The following is a 7,136-nucleotide window of genomic DNA, read 5'->3' on the forward strand; positions in this document are numbered from 1 at the left end:
CTATATTAACTGATGGGAGAAGACACAGTAGTGCATCCCACTGCTCCCTGGGTTTGGGCCCTGGACTGTAGAAAAATGGAAGAAACAAGCTGAGCACTGGGAATGCACACATCCATTTGTGTGCTCTTGACTGCGTGCAAGGCAATTGCCAGTTTAACAGTTTTAAGTTCCTGCTAACATGTCTTCTCTGCCTTGAAGAATATAGCCTGGAATCAGAAGCTCAAACAAGCCCTTTCGCTGGACCTCGGCCTCCCTGACAAATGTAAGAGATATGCAGCTTGGTCTTCGTGTGGGTCCGAAAGAACTGGAGTGAGGCTATCCCTAAAGCTGTTGCCTACACAGGGGTTATGTTCTTCTCGATGGGCTGCCTTGTCTGGCCTCAGTGGGAGAGGATGCACCTAGCCTCCCAGAGACTTGATGTGACAGAGTAGGGTGGACATCCAAGAGTCCCTCATCTGCTCAGAGGAGGAGGAGGAGTGGGAGGATTGTGGGAGCAGGTGACTTGGAAGGGGCAGTGAGAAGGATGTAAAGTGAATAAGTAAAACTAACAACAACAACAATAATAATAATGGTGAGAAAAAATAAGCTCTTTTTCCTCTAAGTTGATTTTTGTTGGAGGTATTTTCTCACAGCAACAGAAATTAAACTAGGACAAAAGCCACCACACACACACACACACACACACACACACACACACACACAATCTCAACTGGGTAAGAAGAGAGACTCCCTTCATAATTCACGCTTTGATTAGCACAGCGTAAGTTTCATTGTGTCATTTTATGTGCATAGCCTTTGCTCCCCATTCATTTCCTGTTATTGTCTCTTGCTCTCCCCTTGCCATTGCTCTCTTCTCTCTACTTCTCAATAACTCCCTTTCCACATCTGCATATATACCTCAGGTATAGAGATCCAGATTCTGAATACGAGAGGAGATGTGAGATGCATGTCTATCTGTATCTGACTCGTATTGCATAACACAGCCTGTTCATTTCCCTTATGAACCACCACTGTGCACACAGATCACAGCTTACTCATGACATCATCTGTAACGGGCATTCAGGTTGGTTCCATTTTTCAGCCCCTGTGGATGGCGCAGCAGTAAACCTGGGTGTGCAAGTGTCTCTGTGCCATGCTGACTTAGAGCCCTCCTGGTGCATAACCACGAATGGTATAGCTGGATCTTTCTCTGTGTTTGATTTTTGAAGGATGAATGAGGGAAGTGTATGGCCTTCTATCCACGGGTGTGTACTATCTCTTGCATGGAGGAAGAGAGGACCCTCCTAGTTGTGTGGCAGGAAGGGATGTGGGTAAGATTGCCCCATCCAGCTCTTACCACTGCAGATCCCTTTCTGATGCCCAATTCTGGTCTTGCTAGTTTCTTTGCTCAACAGCTTCTGATGGCTCCTCCTGACCTCTCAGGCACAGTCAAGTCCTGATCTTCATTACCTGACAGCCCACTTCCCTAGCTCCTTCTGCAAGTAGGTATGGAAGCCATGGAAACAGATGTTGCTGAAGGACTGGACTCTAGAGAAAGACCTTTTACATGTGGAGATGAAGTCCTACCCTTCACCTGAAAGAGGATCTCAAGAAGTTACCTAACTGTTGCTGTAAAATAATTTTAAAAAGGTTTCTTTTACCCCATGCTAGGTCTAGCACCATAGTGTCCCAAGATATCTGGTAGACATCTTCATCTCAGTCAGCAAAGCCTCTCACCTGCTTTGCTCTATCCTATATCACACTGCTAATGGCTTCTCTCTGAGCCTGGCAACAATCTCTCTACCCAAGACAGGTTGCCACCATGCCAGAAATATACATCCCAATTCCATAGCAGCCTAGTGTCTCTAGCCACCCACCACATACTCCCTTAAATTCAATTAAATCACACAACGCAATAACCTCTGATCTAATTGATAATATACAATTGCCCACCTAGACATACAAAGCCCTGTACATGTCCATCCCTTAAGAATATTCATAACAACCTGTAAATGTGCGGAGAGAAATCTTAACATCTGCTTCCATGTTCTCTCCTCTCTCTCTCTCTCTCTCTCTCTCTCTCTCTCTCTCTCTCTCTCTCCCTCCCTCCCTCCTTCCCTCTCTCTCTCTTTCTCTCTCTCTCTCTCTCTCTCTCTCTCTCTCTCTGTCTCTGTCTCTCTCTCTCTCTCTCTCTCTCTCACTCACTCTCGGCTGCCTCTCCTTCCCCTCCAGTCTCCTCCCTTCTCTCTAAAACTTTTCTCCCACCCATCCTTCCTTCTCATCCAATGACAGGCCTCATTCTATCTTGTACCTGTATGACATCATCCTACACTTAACCTCTTGGATCCTCTGCTTTTTTATCAGCAGAATGGAAAGACACTCACCACTTACAGTATAGGTAGGTGTTAAGCAGCAATTTTATCCAATCTGAAACATTCCATTTCAGAGGGAAACTCCTTAAGACTCAGAAAGTTCTACAGGTATTCTCCTTATGTCTTAGGGAGCAACTAACTCAGAAGTCTCAAGAAGTCCATGAAACTTACCAAATTGAAACCCTACCCTCAACACACCCAAAGTTAAATAAGCCACAGAGAAAAGGCACTCCATCTTGTCAAACTGCCAGCAAACTGTGCAGGGAGCTCCAGGCTCAAGCTTTCATGAGTTGTCACCAAGGATGGCCTTCAGTGACATGGCTGCCTTTGAGTTGTCCCTGTTCCTATAAGTAACTCCTGAACCCAGCTCCTATAACTAACTCCAACAAACTCAGTGATTCGTCAAATTGAGCTTGGATAGTATCATTACCTTGATTTGTGGTTTTCTTATTTAGGATAAATAAATGTTTGTTCACATATCCCTAGGAATAGTGTCCCACAACAGAGTGGCAACCGTGAAGGTCAAGGGCCCAATATGGTGCCCAGTATATACTTAGTATATAATAACTATTAGCTGACTCTGTGGTCCTTATTCTCAGCTGCTGACTGTCACAACTGCCTTCTTATTCCCATAAACACACTAGAGTATAACAGGGAAGTCTCTGTTCATTCACCTTTTTGAGTTCTTCTTTCCTTTGTGGAATCTCTACAAATCATGAACGGTTTTGAAAATAAGCCCCAGCCAGCCTTTCAGTCTCACCTCTCAATACTGGTAAAGTTGGACTTTAGAGCCTTCCAGAACCTCCCAGAGACTCCCAGAGCCCCCAAGAGCCTTCCAGAGACAGACAGCCAGTGTGCTCACTTTCCACATCCTTTATTACAACCCTATACTATGATCAAATAAATAAATAAATATCAGAATAAGAAAATCATGCTTGCAACATACTGAGCCAAATTGGATGCTCACACCTGAGCAGGGCAGCAAAACCTGGTTATCTATATCACAGGAGATATAAGGGCAAATGTGATAGGTCCCCAGAAAAGCAGATGTGTTGTGGGAATAGTAAGAAGTGCTCCAGGTCATAAGACAGAAGTGCTGCCTTCTTGAAGGCCCAGCTTTGGGCATATGACATAACAGCTCCCGAGCGTGCCCCCTCCTTTCCTGATCTGACACATCTCAAAACATCCTTTTGAGAGTTCAGACTGGGCTCTCTGGGCTCTCAGGTGCATGTGTGAGGACCTGAAAGAGAGACAGAGAAGAATCTAAGCCATCGGGTGGGTGGTTTTGTAAAAGGAACCAACACCTGCAAAAAGCAAGACAACTCTAGAATGGACTCCTGCTACATTTAGGGGCCGGAGGGAAACAGGGTCCCTACTGTGTGGCCCAGGCTTCCTTGAGCTCACTGTATAACCCAGACTGGGCTCAAATTCCTGATCCTACAGCCTCTACTGTCTAAAGGCTGGAACTGCACACACAAGCCACTTTGCATGTATAGACACACTTTCTACCTGGAGCAAAGAACACACCAGACAGGTGGGATGGAATCTGAGTGAAACATTTAGTCTTCTGCAGCGACTATAACCCAGAGGCCCACCCAGACCTGTGGCAGGTTTGCCCCAGACTCCTGCTCAACAGGAGGAGGCAAGAGAATGCACTGATGTTGAAAATGCAAGCAATCGCTTCTCGGCCTTTTGGCTAAGATCAAGTGTAGAAAATGCAAGCAAATCCCACTTTCCGTTCAGGGTACAGATGAGATTTTTTTAAATCAAGCAGCAGGGTCAGAGCCTGAGTGGTTTCTCTGGGTTCTCTGGGACTCTGCTTTCTCATCTACAGTAGCCCCCACTTTCAGGGTAGTTGTGAGGTTGGGGAGCTAGGGTATGCAAAGGTCTCGGAGAAATCCCAGCATGAAGAAGACTGTGCCTGGTACATCTCCGCCACAAGCAGCAACAGCAGCCCAGAGTGGAAGCCTAGAAGCCTGGAATGGACTCCTAACCCCAAATGACCCACCTTTCCCAGCTTCGATGGCTCAGATGTCCACAGTCAATGCTCCCATCTCTGTCTTCATTTTCCACAACTCTCCCTACCTTTGCCACTCCATCGTGAGTCTCCAGAGGATACCTGTCCCCAGGCAGTATAGGCAATTACATCTCAAGGTGATTAGCTGAATTACAGCTGCAGAGAGCCTGCACCCCAGCATCCCTCCTCCTCGCTGACTGTTAGACTCTGCCAATTTACTTCTCCGCGCCTCGTTTCTCCCTGTCATCAGAACAATGCACACATCACTTCTTCGGGTTCCCGGGGACTCAGTGCCCATAAAGAAGATTTATATCCAATTCACAGGAAGCAGTAGGTAGGTGACTGGGGTGGGTAATCTTGGTTGTCAACATCTGAAAAGAGAGACCCCCAATTGAAGAATTGTCTCCATTCGATTGTCCTGTGGACATATCTATAGAGTATTTTTTTTGATTGCTAATTTATGTAAGAGAGCCTAACTCGCTGTGTCTAGGTAGGTGGGCCTGGGCTACACATACACACACACACACACACACACACACACACACACACACACACCACACACACACACAGAGAGAGAGAGAAATAGCTCACATATACACATTATATATTACACACATACACACTGTATTTATTACACACATAAACAATATATACACACACACTGCTTTGCTCCCTTCAGATTGTTCATCATGTATATATACATATGTATATATGTGTGTGTGCATGTATGTCATATATATAATATATATGTATAATATATGTATGTATGTAATATATATTACATCATATACACATATACGTGAATGCACATATACATTCACACATGCACACACACACACACACACACACACACGTGCACACACACACACACGTGCACACACTTATATATACACAAAAGTCAGGGCAGGAACTCAAGGTGAGAACCTGGAGTCAGGAACTGAAGCAGACTGCGGAGGAACACTGCTCACCAGCCAAGCACGGCTTCTGGACAAGGGACAAGGATGGGCTTTCTGTGTAGGAAGAGCAGGCTGAGGGGAGCTGACAGCACCATGATTTGCTCTGTCATTGCTGAAGGGTCAACGTCTTACGGCCTTGGGAGCTTCAACAAAGACGCCCATTCTCTCACATCTCTGGAAGTCAGACTTCAGAAACCAAACACCATCATGGCCATCTTCTCCACAAAGACTGTAGGGAGGAGAGCCCTTCCTTACCTCTTCCAGCTCCTGATGGCCTGGAGATCTATGACTGGCACTGCCAGCTCCACTGCCATCTTCCCTGGGTGTCTCCTCCTCTGCCACTCCACTGTGAGTCTTTTAGATGAGTCCTTGTTCTCACATTGCAGGGGCCACTTGCACTCGAGATGAATAACTGAATTACATCTACAGAGCACCTGTTTCCAGATAAGATCACACCTTTGGCTCCCAGGAGACAGTCTGATCTCAGCAGATATCAGGATTTACAGGCCACCACCTTTAATGGCTTCGAGGTTCTTATGCCATGGAAGAAGGAGATGCTCCATTGTGTCGAACACAGACATAATTAATTAGGAGAAGACACACTTCCTGGGGGGAGAGGCCGGAGTAGGGGGAAAGGTTTTAACAACCCAAGGGGCTGGTGCATAAAGGGCTGACCTGATGTCATGGGCTTCTCTGAGGATGCTTGAACTGTGTTATGTTGCTCTCGCTACAGCCTCGTACACTGTGGGTCTCATCAGCATCCTTAATTTTCACCCAGAGATGTGCTTCTTATTGTTAGCATGGGGCATAGGTCATTGCCGAATACTCTTAAGGACCTTTGTGGTCAGAGGGTACTAGTAGCTGAAGGGGAATATCGTAGCAGATTTAAATGGTTCCCAGTTTCTGAACAACGCTACCCAAATAACCCCCTGGCTGTGATTGTAATTGTGTCCATGGAGGTAAGGCAGGTCAAGGGAGAATCCTTGCTGAGTCTGTTTTCAAACCAGTGATTTGGTCAATCCTTCTCTATCTGTTTATACGAGTGACTTCGTTCACTTTGGGGGTGAGGCAGTGCTGCTCTACTCATCCCAGAGTCCTGAGGGATTCCATTCAACATTTCAGGGAGAGTTACAGAAAATTGGGAATCAAGGGTCCCACCTCCCGGGTGTTTGGGCCCACAGTCATGATAGTGACAATGTGGCCCGATTACATAGGCACATCATAGAAAAGCAAGAGGCTTATGATCAGATTGATTTCTCCACAAGTACCTCAAAAACACCCCTACGAAGCTTCCAGGCTTTAAGCCCTTTAGTCCCTTAAAGCATCTTTTTCTTTTTGTTGGGCATAATGGCTGCTGTGGCCTTCCTCTTTGTCATTTTGACAGTGTCCAAGGTTGTGGCGAACTGCTTCTAGACTAAGTGTCAAAATGCATCTTAGACATCTAAGAAATAAAAAAGGGGCATGGCAGGCTCATTTGACATGAGAGTGGCCCTGCCAAGGACATGTGTCTTGGCCCCATGTGAGTGTCAAAGTCTTCCCTGGATGAGCCTCTGAGGAATGGCAGAGCAGCCCTCCAGTCCGAGTACAAATATTGACAGTGCGCGCAGAGAATGTCTCCATAGCTTTCTCCTCTGGATGAGAACACCTCCGACAGGGTCTGCTCCTACTAAGAAGCACTGGACGTCCCTCCTTGTTCAGTTGTACACCAGACATCATAAGCCCCGCCTCCCTGCTTAACTGTATATGATAAACATGCTGAACTTCCGGGGTGCTGTGGCTTCTCCATCCAAGAGCCTAACCCACTTGAACCCT

General features: G+C 46.3%; 1 pseudogene; it reads left to right on the plus strand.

Moving 5' to 3' along the window:
* Positions 1–4,027: 4,027 nt before the first annotated feature.
* On the plus strand, positions 4,028–4,200 carry LOC120102765 (U2 spliceosomal RNA; annotated as a pseudogene).
* The last annotated feature ends 2,936 nt before the right edge of the window (positions 4,201–7,136 follow it).

Source organism: Rattus norvegicus, chromosome 4 (assembly GCF_021556685.1).
Source record: "Rattus norvegicus strain SHRSP/BbbUtx chromosome 4, alternate assembly SHRSP_T2T, whole genome shotgun sequence".
NCBI classification, from domain to species: Eukaryota; Metazoa; Chordata; class Mammalia; order Rodentia; family Muridae; genus Rattus; species Rattus norvegicus.